This window comes from Aptenodytes forsteri, unplaced genomic scaffold, assembly GCF_000699145.1.
Source record: "Aptenodytes forsteri isolate BGI_AS27 unplaced genomic scaffold, ASM69914v1 Scaffold93, whole genome shotgun sequence".
Classification (NCBI taxonomy): domain Eukaryota; kingdom Metazoa; phylum Chordata; class Aves; order Sphenisciformes; family Spheniscidae; genus Aptenodytes; species Aptenodytes forsteri.
In genome coordinates, this window is record NW_008794665.1 from 8358385 (window position 1) to 8374435 (window position 16051).

Here is a 16051-nt window from a genome sequence, read left to right on the forward strand (position 1 = left end):
GTGGGTGGGTTTTGAGGGGTGGGGTTTTTTTAGGTTCCTCCCCCCAAAATATAGAAGAAGAAATACTATTGCAATATAAGAGCAGTACCCCTGAAGAAAAATATTAGATAAAATAATTCTTTGCCTGTTAGGGCATCTAATAGATATTTCCATAAAAGATCACCTAATTTTTATTCTCTACTTCTGTGGGTCTATATGTTGCAAATGGCATTATTAAAAAAAAAAAAAAAAATCCTTCTTTTTGTACAGCCCTGTAAGACATTGCTTCTGAAAGCAGAATTCAAATATTTAGTTTACTCACAGAGAGAGAGCAAACAGTGAATTCTTTAGTATGTGCTCTAACCCTCTAGTCTAGAGAGCTAACCCAGCACCTTGTATTGGTTAAAGCAGAATTGCCCAGTACTGAAGTTTTAATCTTGTAATTGTTGCAGCTCACTAAGTACCAAAGACATTTATATTCAGAAAATAAAAGTCCACTACCTTGAATTTAGTTTATGGAGATCAATTCATATGCTCAGAGTTGGAACCATTATAAGTGTTTAGACAAACTTTCTGCTTAACGCAGGTTCACACAATTTCCAAGATTAAGTCCAAATGTGAAGCTTGCAAATCCAACACTTCTCTAATTCACCACAGATTCATGGGTGTGACTCCTGTCAAGACACTTATCTCCAGATATAAAAAATTATTCAGATATGCAACTCTTATGTAGATGATTGACTACATTTAAAGTCTAAACCAGGTACCTAGATAGTTTCTCTGCATGGGAGAGAAACAGGACTCCTGTTCTATTCTTCAGTGACAACCACTTTCATAAATAAAAAAATTAGAGGCATAAGTAGGACTGATGCATGTTTTTTTTCTTCAATGGCTCATATGACTAACACATTGTTTCTGACCAAACAAGCCCCTAGTAGAGAAAGACACCTACACAGCTAAAACTAGGGCATCATTTTTAACTTTTGTATTTACAGCGTAAATCTTATGTAATTTCTGTCAATACATGGGAGGGCAGAAACTGAAAGTTTGATCCTTTCCTCTTTAGGAACTCCATCTGTGACCTGTGTTAACATTTCTTACCCATTTCCGTAAAGTTCTTTAAACACTAAGTAAAAAAAGCACTGCATAAAGTGTCAATTAATTGACTTATTTGTAGAATGCAGCTTTTCAAATTTGACTGTGAAGCTTTTTCACTAGTATAGATGCCTTTTCTAAAATTTTGGAGCAAATTTAAGGGTGTCATGCAATTCTGAAGTTACTTAACTAGTTTCAAGCCATTACAAGAATTTGTTTATCAGACCAAAGGTGGATGCTTGGGGATAGTCATTACAGGGCAGTAGCACATAATGATGTTTTCTCAGAAAACTGTCCCAGCAACACTGCAGCTCAGGCATTTTGTGAAGTAAGGGTTCATGTCTGACAAACATAGACATTTCTTTCATAAATTCATAAAGATCCTTTCTGACGCCATGTACACCATCAGCATCCATCTTCTGTGGCAAGGACTTCCACAGACTAACCGTACACTGCACAAAAGTCACTCAGCTCTGCTTACTGTGAGCAAGCCAGTTTTGTGTGATGATCACTTGACCCTGCATTAAAGAGACTAGCGAATTGTCATTATCTACTCACCTTCTCTGGATCAACTGAGATTTTACACACAGCAACATATGCACCTCTTTCAATACCAAGAGTCTTAGCCATTCCTTACACAGAACACGCTCAATAGCTTCAGTCAGCCTTTCACCCCTTTCTATGACTTTTCTAGTTCTACCACATCCTTTTTGAGACAGGGGACCAGCACTACATATGCAGCAAGGAATTATGCCATAATACTATGAGGTTCTTTTCTCTGTTCTTTTCCACACAATTCCTCAATGTTAGGACAACAATGTGGAAGTTGATAAATACAGGTATTTTTTTCAGCATGGAAAGTAATGGCCTACTGATGAAAGGTTCATTTATGACCTCTGTGGACACAGAACCAGTGGGCAAAATACTGTGTCCCCATATTGGGGCAGGGGGGGAAGGACAGACAGACTGGGCCTGGAGAATTAAAATTTGGTATCCTTTCTTGAGCACCCTGAAATGTGACCACTTTTTTTTTTTTTTGTGCTAAGACATAGTATGGACATTAAAAAAAAAAAAAAAGAAGAAAAAATGTTGCATGTTATTAGCCAGAATTAGAAAGAGCTAGTAACAGAAGCCATCCTGTACTTCACAGAACAAGTACAGCGGAGGCTATATTAATAAAATATTTACCTTGCCTAGCAGCTACTCTTACTGAGCTTTAAAAAAAAAACAATAATTAGACTGATTCCTTAACAACACAGCTTTCCCCAAAGGAAAAAACCACAATTATCCCCTGCAAACAATGCATTTATCTTTTTTTTTTTTTTTTATTTATTTTTTTTTTTTACCCATCAGGAAATTTTCAAATAATGTAGCTGATATTTAGATCTGCCAAGAGCAATGACTTAGAGAGTAAAATGATTCAATTACACAAAAAAGGTTGGGCCATGGGTTTGTTTTTTTCCTGAACGTGGATCTTAATAACTGATGCCATCAATATTAAGCTATGAAGAAAATCTACTCTCTTGGTAGCGTGGGATCCTCTTTCTTCAGCCATTACACCAACATGCATCGCTATAAGGACAGTAATTAGATCTCATTGATATCTAGGCCCAGTAAAATTTATAGCAGCTCCTTTTTCTACAGATGAAATAGTCTGGTGTCAATGTAAACTTTATTACTCAGTAGGAATATTTCCACATATTGGGAAATTGGACTGAAGGACTGCATTTTTCTGCAACTGTGGCTGGGGTTTTCACAGTGTGGCTGTTATTTCCACAGATCAGTAGAATGAACCTGACCCAATCTTACCTAGCATCCGTGCATTATTATGCTACAATGTCATTGCCGTTGACACAATGTTGCATTAACATTAGGGAGTGTTGTTTCACGACAAAAACTTATTTTCACACCTCCCGTGCCAAAACAACAACATTCTCGCATTGTAATTCACTTCAAAATGATTTGTTTGAAGTAATACTACAAAAATTAGACGACATTCACAATGAAATTAAAAATAACTGAATATTATGCATTCATCTTTTGATGTACAATAAAATTAATTAGATGTCTTTTTGTGTCTTTCAATATTATCAGCATCCAGAAGAACCCACTAAGGACGCTGCTAGCTAGTTTTCTCATTACCACCCTCACCCTGAGCCTCTGTAATGCCTCTGTATTGTCTCTCTGCCCTGCTTCTCATGAAAAATAAAGTTTTATATTATTTCTACATCAGCTTCTCATTATCTAAGTTTTGTTCCTCAAACATCAAAAGCACCTCTGCAGTACAAGTGCCCACAGTACAATTTTCAGCTTTTAAAAACTATGTAATCACAGTCTTAAGCACCTGAAGTTAGAAGTCTACAGCTGATCACATTGCCAGTATCTTGAGCGAGATTTCGTTACATGCAAACCTGATTTTAAAATTCAAATTATTAAAAAAGGAATTATCTTACAGAAAGGTCAGTTTTATTTAACGTATTGGAATGAAACTGGCAATTTTAACTGGGAGAAAAATATAATTTTAGTAAGTCTGATGCTTGTATTAGAACATGTATAGATGGCGTATTTCGTATTGTGAATCAAGGCGGTAGGCATCCAACTAAAGAGACCATCAAGAAATGCTAGGTTGACAAACTGAAAGTCAGAACTCAGGGTATCACATCCCTCATGAAAACACCATACGGGAGATCCTCTAATTGCTCACATTTAGAATGGGTTTAGATGCAAGAGTTAATAGCCACAGAATATGAAATATTGTAACATATAATATTTGATAGGGTATTTAGTTATCCCGTTGGGTAATGACTACTGAAAGGCAAGCCTTAAAACTTCTTCCCCTTACTGAAGAACAAAGCACTTTAATTGAGCCACATATTCTACTGCTGGTTACACTTAAAATAACCTTGATGTCTTGGTTTCAGCGTGCATTCATCTTTAAAAACCATCAAGAGAAAAAGTATTAACCAGACAGAGCCAAAGAAGCAGCTGGCACCACCACTATGTGAAAAGAACGTTCCCCAAAAGTTCAAGCATCTACATTACTATCCATCATGGTTCCCACTTCTAATATTTCAAAGTCATTAAAAAGTGCTAATTGCAGTCTTAAGTGAGAAAGAAGAAGTAATAGACTGTTGGAATGAGAGAGGATGTGTGGCCATCTAAATGTAGACAGCCACGCGTTCTGCTTCCAGGACACTGCAAATGTCACGGATTTGCTAACAGTTAACAGAGGTCCAGAGAGAGAAAGAATGAACCCGAAGGCTCACAGCTCTTTACAGGCTTTACTAGAACTTCCAGATGCAGAGCTAGTGTTCAGTCCTGCGGCCTCCTGAGACACAATTCCCTACCCTCAGCTCTCTTGGGTGTTCTCCAGAATACGTGTTTGGATTTAAAAGCTCAGTACAAAGATAAAAGAGGGGAAAATAGTATACACAACAGGGAGACATTCAAATCTTTGGGTTTAGGTTTCTAGCTTCAGGTAACTAATTAAGATGATGTGCTGAAGCAGGGATCAGTTGTTTCAGTCTCTCCAAATGAGTACTTTTTCCTCTCTCAACACACCCTTAATTCCTTTTTCAGCTCTTTCCAAATCTGCAGTAGCCTTTGGGAACTGGTTTCTCAGGGCTTAACATACTGCTTGCCCCACAGGAGAGCAGGAAGGTATCTAACATGCACTATGCCCAGAATTGCATGGTCTGAACAGAACACATGCATGCATCAGGTATGTACAGTAGACTGTTCAGCATTAACGCAGAAAGCAAGTTTGGGGTTTGTTTTTTTTATACTCATTAAAAATATGGATAAGTTTATGACTTTCCATAAAACAGGAAAAGAGGAGTTACTAACGGAAACTCTTCAGTACACATTGTCTGTGAGCATGGGTAATAAATGCCTCTCAAGTAGAATCTTACATTCTTCACAACTCTGGCATTCATTCAACTCTGCAGTAGTTACATGACAACTAATGACTCAAGAGTAATTCCACTCTCAGAATATGGCTATGGCACATGTAGATATACCTAACCTATTTTGAAACTGGCTAGACTGATAAGTAAAAGAAAGCACAGGCATCAGTAGCGAAATCTTACCAAGGTCCACAGAAATCACCACGCATTGTTCCCCACTTTACTATTATCTCCCAGATAGCCAGGGCATTTCACACAACTGCAATCACTATTTCAAAGTACATTGTAGATCCATCCTTCACTACACCAGCGTGAGAGAGTGGGATTGAGCCTATGTACTACATAAGCACAAACTAAAACATTGGGCTCGTTTAGGAGATATAGGATCTCATACACAATATATACCAGAACCTGAATTAGCCTTGTGTTTGGTGCCTGTTAGAAAGCACGGTATATTCCTGCTGTGAAACGAACCTGGTCTTTTGGTATTCTGTCAAAGCAGAATATTGCTTCACCCCTTCTTTTTGTGCCTTGTCAACCTTCCTGACCTACCTGAACACTAGGATTTTGTAGCAGGGCCTCCATCCAGATCTTGCTGCTGCAAAATGCTGTGTGTGTGTCTACACAGAGTGTGCTACTTTGCATAGCTGCAGCACAGGCACCCACACCAAGCTGAACTTATAGAAGTACTCTGCACCTTTTTAAGACGTGACTCAGAGCAGTAGTGGCACCAAAGACAGATTATGCCTCTGGGATATCGTTGTGTCTCTAGAGCTTCCTCCGTGCATTGCCCCCTCAACCCAGGCACATGGCAAAAAGCACATTCTAGCTCACAGCCAGAGTTTAAAGCCTGAATAAAAAGTCAAGGTGTTCCATCTGACACAAGTCAGTAAAAGTACCAACCTGGTATTTTTCAGTCATCTAAAAACTATTACTCTACTCTGCATTTAAGTTCTTGAACAGTTTATATTTCAAAAGAAAAGGTGTCATTGTAGAATAATAAGTTAAAAATTGCCTGTAACTGCTCTGAATGAGCACTCAAAATGGGATTAGTCTTTTCAAAGAATCCAAACGTTTGGCATGGCACCCGCTTTTCGTCTTGCCAGAGTGCTACTTGATGCCTATATTTAATCAGCTACATTTTCTGTTGTTGCCAAAAACTGTTTAGTGCAATGCTTGAATAAATTGCATAAGAGACATCTAAAACCAATTTTCTTTCAAAAAAGAGATCTGTAGTCCCCTGACTGCCGAAAAACTGAGGCTGACAGGGCACTTTCAACTGAGATTTAAAACTCCCAGTACAGCTGTAACTTCCCAGATGTTTTTAAAAGCCTCTGCCAACAGTCATCCCTGCCCACTGGACCTGTACGTTTCATAAATTCAGAAAGTTAGAGGACACTAATAAGTTGTACAAATCCTATGAAACTCTTCACCAAATGAACCAGTTTACATCAAAACTTGGATATGGAAAGTCTCTAGAGGTTGTTAGTCCTAAACTATCACAATTTTCTTGACAATGGAAAGATTGCTCAAAGTTATTGCTTGTGAGAATTAGTTTATTGTCAAGTAGAAATTCCCCTTGCTGATATCTGCAAATCAAAATTTGTAAGAACTAGAAGCGATGCATTGGAGCAATTGGTGCCCTTATGCACAGTACAGAGGCTACAGAAACACATTCAGCAGGTGTAAATCAGCGCTTTGACTTCAGTGACAGTACTCCAACTTGCGCTAAGTGATAATCTGGCTCACGACATTTAATATCCTTCCTGTTTAATATCCTCAGCCCCAGGAAAGAATTAAAAACACTTAGTTTGTTTCTGTCATTTCGATTCAACTATCGGACAGCAATGAAGTGAATGAATGCTAAGGCCATTGCATGCTGTTATAGTTACACATTTTCACTAGACAGAAAAGTAACCTGACGTTGTTTCAGATCCTTGTAAATTGAGGTCCGGATAAATGAAACTGTGTAAAGCACTACCATATGACCTACCCTTGTCATTCTGGAAAACACATCTGCCTTAACAAACTTGAATCAGTACGATCCAAACCGGTCACGAAAAGAGAACAACTTACATTGCGTTCTGTTTTACTCACAACTCTTATCACCGTCCTAGGAGTATGATAACAATACCTCTGTTTCTTGAATTGGTAACCAGATAGTTGCACATAAAAATATTTTAAATGTGATATATTTCTTAGAGAGAATAAGAACTCTGGTTTGCTGGAGGTGACTATTCAGATGAACATCACTACAGCGTAAAAACTGGAGGGAAACATTGTCATAAATCGTTTCTGAATTAAGGATGAACAGTAGATCAAATCACTTCTGACAGTACGTTATGAAAACAAGCTGTTGAAAAATCTTTTCTTGCATTCTTTATTTCAAGGTTTCAGGTAATCCCTTGATTATTATAGTCCATTATCTTAGAAAAGAATATGCTTCTTCGTAACAGTGAAAAAAATGTTTCCTTACATGAAAGAGGTAGGCTGTAGATTGTGAGGTCTGAGGAAATCGTAGCATCTCAAACAGTTCCTCTGGGTTATTACTTCTTCAGAGTAAGCAGAGAGCTACAAGTGCTAACACTGATGATTCACAGTTCATACTAAAGCCGTTCTGCAGCATGGCCTGCAGGCAAACTGTGCAGATGGTAAGGTTGCCATTTGTCAGGTAGGAATTTAGGTGCAATTTAAACTCTGCACAGCTACAGATTTGAAAACATTTTTTTAAAGTTCCAAGGTTATTTTGTTTCATTATTTTTTTCCCCCACAGCAAATATCAGGGCTGACTTAAGGCACGAGCACAGCAATACAGCCGTCTGTAGGAATAGCCTGAAGCAGCAGTGCTTTGCCTTCTCTGCCTATGCTTGAGGGGGCAAAGGTTGGCTACTGACAGACTACTAGGAAGAAGGCAATGTGCAAGGGGGCAAAAAATGCTGCAGGAATAACTGTCTTCCTTTCTCTCCTCCCAGCAACAGAAAACTCCCTCTCTGGCCACAGGACTTACTGGCTCCCTGCCTCAGACCCTCCCTTTCCACCTGATGTCCTCCTGTTCCTGTGAAAGGAGAACTCAGCTATGGCTCTAGCGCCTTCTCCTCCCATCCCTTTTCCTCCCCAGCAGCCCAAGAGGCAGGTGGTGTGGGTGGTGCTTTCTGTGAGGTGGACAGGGTGGAGGCAGGCCAGTGCCTACGGACAGAGCAGGGAACCTGTGGTTCTGTGGCTGGAAAGGTGCAAAGGAGGTCCATATCCCAGTGGATGTGAGAGGAGAGGTGGATACACTGTGCAAGGCCCCCATGCTCATACCCATAACTCCGTAAAGCCTGGTGCATAACTCCAGGTCCTGCTCCCATATTCTTTCCCAGTCAAAAATCTCTCTGCCTTTTCCAGGCCACCTCACCTGCCAGGGATTTACCCAACTCCTCCAGCCGGCCACTGCACCTCACCAACAGCCCAATCTGCACTACCATGAGATGATCATCACCCTTACTGCTGAGAAGCCTTGAATTAGTTCCGGTACATGTGAGCTTATCTATCTGTATACATCAGTAAGAGCACAGAAAAAAAGTTGCCTTATTCATTTAAGTGAAGAAATAAATACACACATATATTTTATAAAAGCATTGCTTATTCATTTAAGTGAAGAAATACACACATATATTTTATAAAAGCATTCTGGAACATATTGTGATTCAAACTTCAGATATTTACTATCATCATTATCATTGCTATTACTGATGCCATAATGGCTATACATACTGAATAAATTCAATTTTAGTTAAAAATCAGGAAAAATACTTCCCTCCCTTCTCTGAAAGCGGACTCAAGCCAGTTGCTCCCCCTCATCTTTCCTGACCTTTCTCCTATGCTGCATCAACCACAATATAAGGCAAGTGTCCTTTCTACCAACCCCAGAAGGATCACCTCATTGTAACAGCTAGCCTCCATCACGATATAACTGCTTCTGGCATAGGAAAGAAAACACAAGAGTGGTAGGAAAAGGACTTGCCAGACAACCTTTGTGCAGTGCTGCTTTTTAGTTGTGCTTTTGGCCAATGCTAGCCCTTGTAAATTAGTGCAAATTGGAATAGGTCTACTAAAAAGATTATAAAACTTTCCTAGCAAACAATACAGAGTTTATCTGACTGGACAGATGAGCATAAGTATTTAGCTGCATGGATCAAAAATATTTTGACACAGAGTTTCTCATTAAACACGTGGTTATATCAATATCTGATATTTGGAGCTATATCTGGTTGGCAAGCAGTCACCAGCAGTGTTCCTCAGGGCTCAATTCTAGGGCCTGTTCTGTTCAATATTTTTATCAATGATCTGGATGCAGAAGTTGAATGCACCGTTAGCAAGTTTGCTGACAATACCAAACTGGGAGGTGCTGTTGACCGTCTCGAGGGACAAGAGGCCTTGCAGAGAGATCTAGATAGATTGGAGCATTAGAAAACCATTAATGGCATAAAATTTAACAAGACCAAATGCCAGATTCTGCACCTAGGATGGAGTAATGTTGGGCACAAGTATAAATCTGGAGAGGAGTGCCTGGAGAGCAGCCCTGCAGAAAGGGATCTGGGGAACCGCATCCTGGGGTACATCAAACGCAGCATAACCAGCCGGTCAAAAGAGGTGATTATCCCTCTGTATTCAGCATTGGTGCGGCCTCACCTTGAGTACAGTGTGCAGTTCTGGGCCCCACGATTTAAGAAGGATGCTAAGGTCCTTGAATGTGTCCAGAGGAGAACAGCAAAGCTGGTGAAAGGGCTGGAAGGCATTTCCTACGTGGAGCAGCTGAGGACTTTGGGTTTGTCTAGGAGAAAAGGAGGCTGAAGGGGCAACTTCACTGCTCTCTACAGCTTCCGGAGGAGGGGAAGTGGAGAGGGAGGTGCTGAGCTCTTCTCCCTGGTGTCCAGTGACAGGACACATGGGAATGGTTCAAAGCTGCGCCAGGGGAGGTTCAGACTTGACATTAGGAAGTGTTTCTTTACCCAGAGGGTGGTCAAACACTGGAACAGGCTTCAATGTTTAGTCAGCCCTGAAGCGGTCAGGCAGTTGGACTAGATGATCATTGTAGGTCCCTTCCAACTGAACTATTCTATTCAATATCAAAATATTTTATGGACACATTGCTATATCTAATCTTGTTATTTATTACGTGTGAATTGAACTCCAGTTTCCCATTTCCTATCAGAAATGAAGACAAGTGCACAAGCTCATACATTTGTAATGTATCAGAATATTTTTCCAAAGTAGTTTCAGTTCATGCCAAATTGCAAAGTGTAGTAGTAATCTTGAATTATTAGTAGTACTGAATGCTTTCACCATAATTAAACATTAAGAACAGTTTAAGAAGATTGAAACAAAATAATTCAACTGTATCTCCATGAAATATGTGATTACACCTAAGTTTTATGGAACATGCATTTTGTGGTAGACTCCTATGCTACAGCTGCGCTTTTTTCTTAAACATTTACATTTTCCATTCAATGGTAATTCAGTTTTCTGACCAGATAAGAGATATCAGATAAAAATACATTCAGTATAACAGAAGAGAAAAGCTGCAGTAACATTGTACTGCCACATCAAATAGGGCTGCAGAACAAAAGGACCTTTCAGCCATCATTCTCCATACATGTCTCAGTTTCTGTATACCTTAGCTACAGCAGAGGAACTGATTTATTAAATTTAATCAGGCTACCTTCCAGAGCATGCATCATACAAGCATTTGCATGGCTGGGCCAAATGGAATTCACTGCAACAGAATTTATTACACGAGTGTTATACAGTTCAATGAAATAAAATAAAGGGGGGGGAAAAAAAAAAAAAAGATCATCTTGAGTTACATCCAGTGGCAGACAGAAAACAAAACATGAGAAAGATTTTCTAAATTATTTGTGAGGAAAAAGTAGTCCCTGCATCTTAATTTCCCCCCCCCCCCCCCCAATCACCTCTTTTAGAGCAGTTCAGCCAAACTTTATTAAATTTGTCAGCATTGCATTCCTTTATGTATGGATAGACTGCTCCTGAAAAAGGTCAACATAAAAAGCACAAGCAGGCTTTCAACATCAAGAATGCATGCCTTCTCTTTTGACTCCTCCCCCGAAAAAGAACTTTCTTAAAAACTCATGTCCTTGTAAAAGATTACACTGCTGGTAAAAGAATCTGGAGCTTTATCTTTCCACACTCAACTACTCTGACTTCTCTCTTGCACCTATTCAGGTAGGTTCCAGAAGGTAGGACCTTTGTCCTACAGATGTATAAATATATATGCTATAGATGTCAATGACAATGTAGTTCTTTAAAAACTTTGGATGCCAAATGTTAGGCATCTAAGCATACATCAAAAGATACATCCTTTGAAGTCAATAGGAACACTTTGAAATCAACTGCTTACGTGATTACACAGAGTGGTGTGCCTCATGTTAGGTACTCAAGGTGAAAAGTTTATCTACATCCTTACTATTGTAATGGGACCTGCACACACCACTACTGACAGAAGTGCTCTGTGACAAGGTGTAAACAGTACAGAATTTTCCACCTAGAAATACAGCCAGGCACTGCCACAAGAGCAAAGCTATTCTGCTCCTACTGAAAGGCAGTGGGAATTTTGTCTTCTGTCTAGTGATAGTTATGGGATTTTTCTGGTGCTCCACCTTTCTCTTCCTCTAGGGTTCTCTCAAAAACTGCAACACCTGCACCTGCCCCCATTCTTAGGGGAGGTGACGGTATACTGCAGTTCCAGAGAAAAACAGTTCATTAAGATTTGTCCTCTGCTCCTAGTTGTGCCACAGACTTCCGTGGAGTTAGCTTGGACTCTCATTGATCTAGCAGAGGGAAGTATGCACTAGACTACATATAAAAGGCTTTGAAAGTCCATATATTAATTTCAGATGAAGGGAGAAGAACAGAAATACGTATGGTCTTCACAGTGCTAGAAGGAACAAGGCATTACATCATGAATGTGTCTGGTTACGTGATGTAATGAGGAGGTCAGCCTCTACCTTTCTTTTTTTTTTCCTATCACAGAAAGACTTATATTTTCTATATGGCTCCAGGGACACACACATACGTGCTGTGTGCATTCATAAAAACCATACATCTGCACATCAGTTCTTGTAACCTTGTACGTACCCATCAAACTGACACATGCAAACACCCAGGTGCACCTGCAAATTTTGTGGCAGCATTAATCAAAAGATAAGTTTAGACTACATGTTAGGGGAACATGAGCTAAATAGCCAGTGATTTAAGAGGCAAAAGTTCAGCTGATTTAAATCAGTATAGCACCATTAAAGTTGGATGTATCTCAATTCCTCTTAGCTGAGAATCTGATCCTAGCATACAATCTGTAAAAAAGGGGAATAATCTTTAAGTCACACATATGTGCACATGCACACACAGACGCAACCCCATGGAATACAACTGCAAACTCAGTGTGTTATTAGTATTTACTTTAAAAAACAAAATACATTCTCCAGTATTAAACTAACATGAAACAGAGCAACACTATCATCCCTCATACCCACAGGATTTAAAGTACTTCCCGTTCTACCTATCAAGGCTCAAGTTTCTGTGTGAAGTTATCAGCTGTAGCAGGATAAGCAAACTACTGAACCTAAATAAAGACAATTAGCTCTCAACAGTACAGTGCTTTCAGTATTAGATACACAATGTTCTACACTAGAGAATTTGTGTGAGAAATTTAGATAACAGGCTGTCCAATCCAAATCCCCCTCCTAACAGGATGGCAGTACTGCTGGACCTGATCTTACGAAGCTGTGACTATTTCATAGAGCTATTCTCTCTTTTTCTCCCTTTGCAACCAAGACAAGGGCATTTGACTCAAGCAGGCAGGGTTTTCTTCAGTAAACATGTGGTTTCAGACAGCTTGAAAGGATTAATGAATCCAGGTCAAATTCACAGACTAATTTCATCTGGGGAAAAACAAACTAAGAGCTAGTGTCATAAAACCTCTCTCAGAGGCTGGAATTGTTCCCTCTTTACCCAATAGCTCAGTCACAGCACTATGGATACATGGGAAATCTGGGCTCCACCTAGCACATCCAGGGCAGCTAACACAAAGCTCAAGCTATCAGATGAAAGGAGACGCCTTCTCAGCAGTTTAAATCTCCCTTTTTATTCACAACTCCACAGAGTGTCCAAAATGAAGTATTCTGTCTCTAGTCAGACAAACCATTTCATGTTAAATGAAGCATCACTTTTACCTTGCAATCTTGAAACACACAAAACTGAAACACTACCTTTGGTTCGATCTGAACGAACTTCGTTTTGTAATTTTATGCTTTTTGAAGCGGTGTTGAAAATACCTACAGCCTTTTGTACTGTCCTGTACACTCTATTTAGTACTGCTTAGGATGAAATCTAAATTTCAATTACTCACCATCTAAAGGGAATATGCACATACATGCAATATTCTTCCCAAATATAGTCAAGTCAAATTGCCTGTTCATCTTTTCTAATACTATACAACATAAAAAAGTAGTGACCGCAAAATAACATTTAATGATTTCATTCTATTCAGCATGCTGCTTTGTAAAGAAAGGTTCTTTCCTTGAAAACAAGCAGCTACAAATACTGCTTGCACCTTGATGTTCTGCCAACCTTCAGTCTCCTTTGAGCTCCCAGATGGTCTTAATTAAAATAGAGTAGTTTCTAATTTACAGCACAGGAGACATTTTGAAACTGTTGTTGAAGTAGTGTTAGTGAAACCCCAGTAACCCAAATCTCACCCCCAGACAGGTACATCAATATCTTTAATTTATCTAAAGTTCCTGTTGTGCTCATAAGTCTTTACTGTAATGATTGTACTGTGCTTCCATGGTACCTTAACCCCCCAAAAATAAATAAGAAGTTTCACATAAAATATGCGTCATCACGTAAATAAGTATTTATTCCTTCCCATTCTTGCATCCCCCTCCTTCGAGATGTTTCAGCTCCGCAAACAGAGACTAACGCACACAGACAGCAAACTTTCTGTCTGGAATATTACTAGCAGTCTTGCTTTTTCTCTCAAGCACATCACATTTTGTAAAAGCGACGTCACTGCTCCAAAGCACCTAAGTGGGATACCATAACTCTGCAACACGCTTCTCATGCGTCCCATCAGTCTGCTTTTCTTGTGACCAAACAGCCCAAGAAGAGTGCCATGTGTACAGCTCAGTAACTCAACGCATAATCAACCAATAACCCCTTTAGGACTGAACGCAGATTTTCCGTCTCATTTCTAGCTAGGTTTTTACAACAGGTAGTGTTTTACTTTTGCACAAACACAGGCACAAGTTTATCAATAGCTTATGACCAAAACTAAAAACAACATTAAATGTTTCGTAAGATTATGTATGAATTGGAAATGGAATATCATCCAGTCCCACTGGATTTCATTTACAGCATGTGTGATATTTCCCCCTTACACCAAAATTATACATACTTACCTAGAAGAACACCAGAACAACAATATTATTAGTGTGCTACATAAACATACACAAAGTATTTTGTACAGTAAGAAGGAGAAATCAGTCGTTTACCATACCAGAAAGTTTGGAAAAGCTCAATATATATTTTCTTGAATGGAGAATTTTCCCCAGGAAACTACTTTTTCCTCCTTGCAGATGAATTCCAAATCCTTGGCAATGAACAGTCATTGCCTTTACTTTCTTTTTAAACTTCTTTAAATAAAAATTTTAGTTTCAAATTAAATTGACTAGCACTAACAGTTCAGCCATGCCTCAACCTCCAGGTATTGCTCTTTAAGAGAACCACATCAAGCAAAAGTATGTTTCAGTAAATTCCCTTAGCTGTGCACTGTTTCAGTGATAAAACTGTAAACATAGGTTTTTTTAATCCAATGCGGTTTAACCAACGGTGCACATCATAATTTCAGCATCTCTGTAAGGTGCCTCATTTGTCAAAATGAGTGACCACAAGCTGTTCCCAATGGCTTCTCACAATTAAAGATTACATATGAAAAATTGTATGTAAAACTACCATTAACATATGGCTTTTTTGTATATTAATCTTTTTTCCCCTTCTCTGCTGTTTATTGTCTTTCCTCCTCCTCAGCCAGTCTTTTCTAATTGTCCCCTCTTTGCCACTCTCCTACCTTCTTCTTCCCACACTTTTACTGCTAGATTTCCTCCATTTTCCCATTCCCAAGTGTCTATCAGTGTCTCTTACTGCTATTCACTTTCATTTGCTCAGTCCCCAGCAACTTTCCCTTCATACCTTTTTATTTGAGGTATTTTTATATGAGAGCAAGGCAACATGATGCCCCCCAAGGATCACTCCTCTTTTACATGTTTCGGTGGTCCTGCTTCCCACCCCATTTTCTGTTTACACCTTTTACTTAGAACATAGTTCTTTAGAAAAAGGGCTATGTCTTCTTTTGGGTTTACACAACATCTAATACAATATGATCCAGGCCCCGACTGATGTTTTTGAGTGATTTGCAATGCATTATCACAAATCCTGAAGCTAACAATGGAAGTTTCCCCAATGCCTGTACGCAGATTGCTCTAATTAACGTTAAGGTGACATACACTAACATGAAGTGCAGCTCTGCATACCTCCCCAGGGAAATCCTCACATACCTGCTGAAGATGGCCACAGGTTTACTCATCATTGCCAGGAAGACTATTAAGTGGCTTCAGGAGGCCCAAGGATCTAGCTCCCTTTTGAAAATGCTTTCCATAATACACTCTTGAGGAAGACATGGCAGATGTCTGGATATGTGTACCAAAAGGAACGAGCTTGATTCTTTTAATAAACTAGCCTAAATACCAACGGTCAAACAGCTGGTTTGCCTGGATCCTTGGAAAGAACAGAAGGAAAACTCCATCACAAAGGTCTCAAAAGGAAAACACCATGTTGACACACAATTCTATGTGTGTTGTCACTCTCTCACTTAAACTTTCCTCTCCTAACTTGTTTCCCTGCTGTGTAATTCTACCTTAGCCAAAAAAAGGAAGGTCCATTAGCCAGTCAGAAACTGAACTCTGTTTTATCAGTATTTTATTTTAGCATCACTTAAAAAAGTACATGAAGTAATA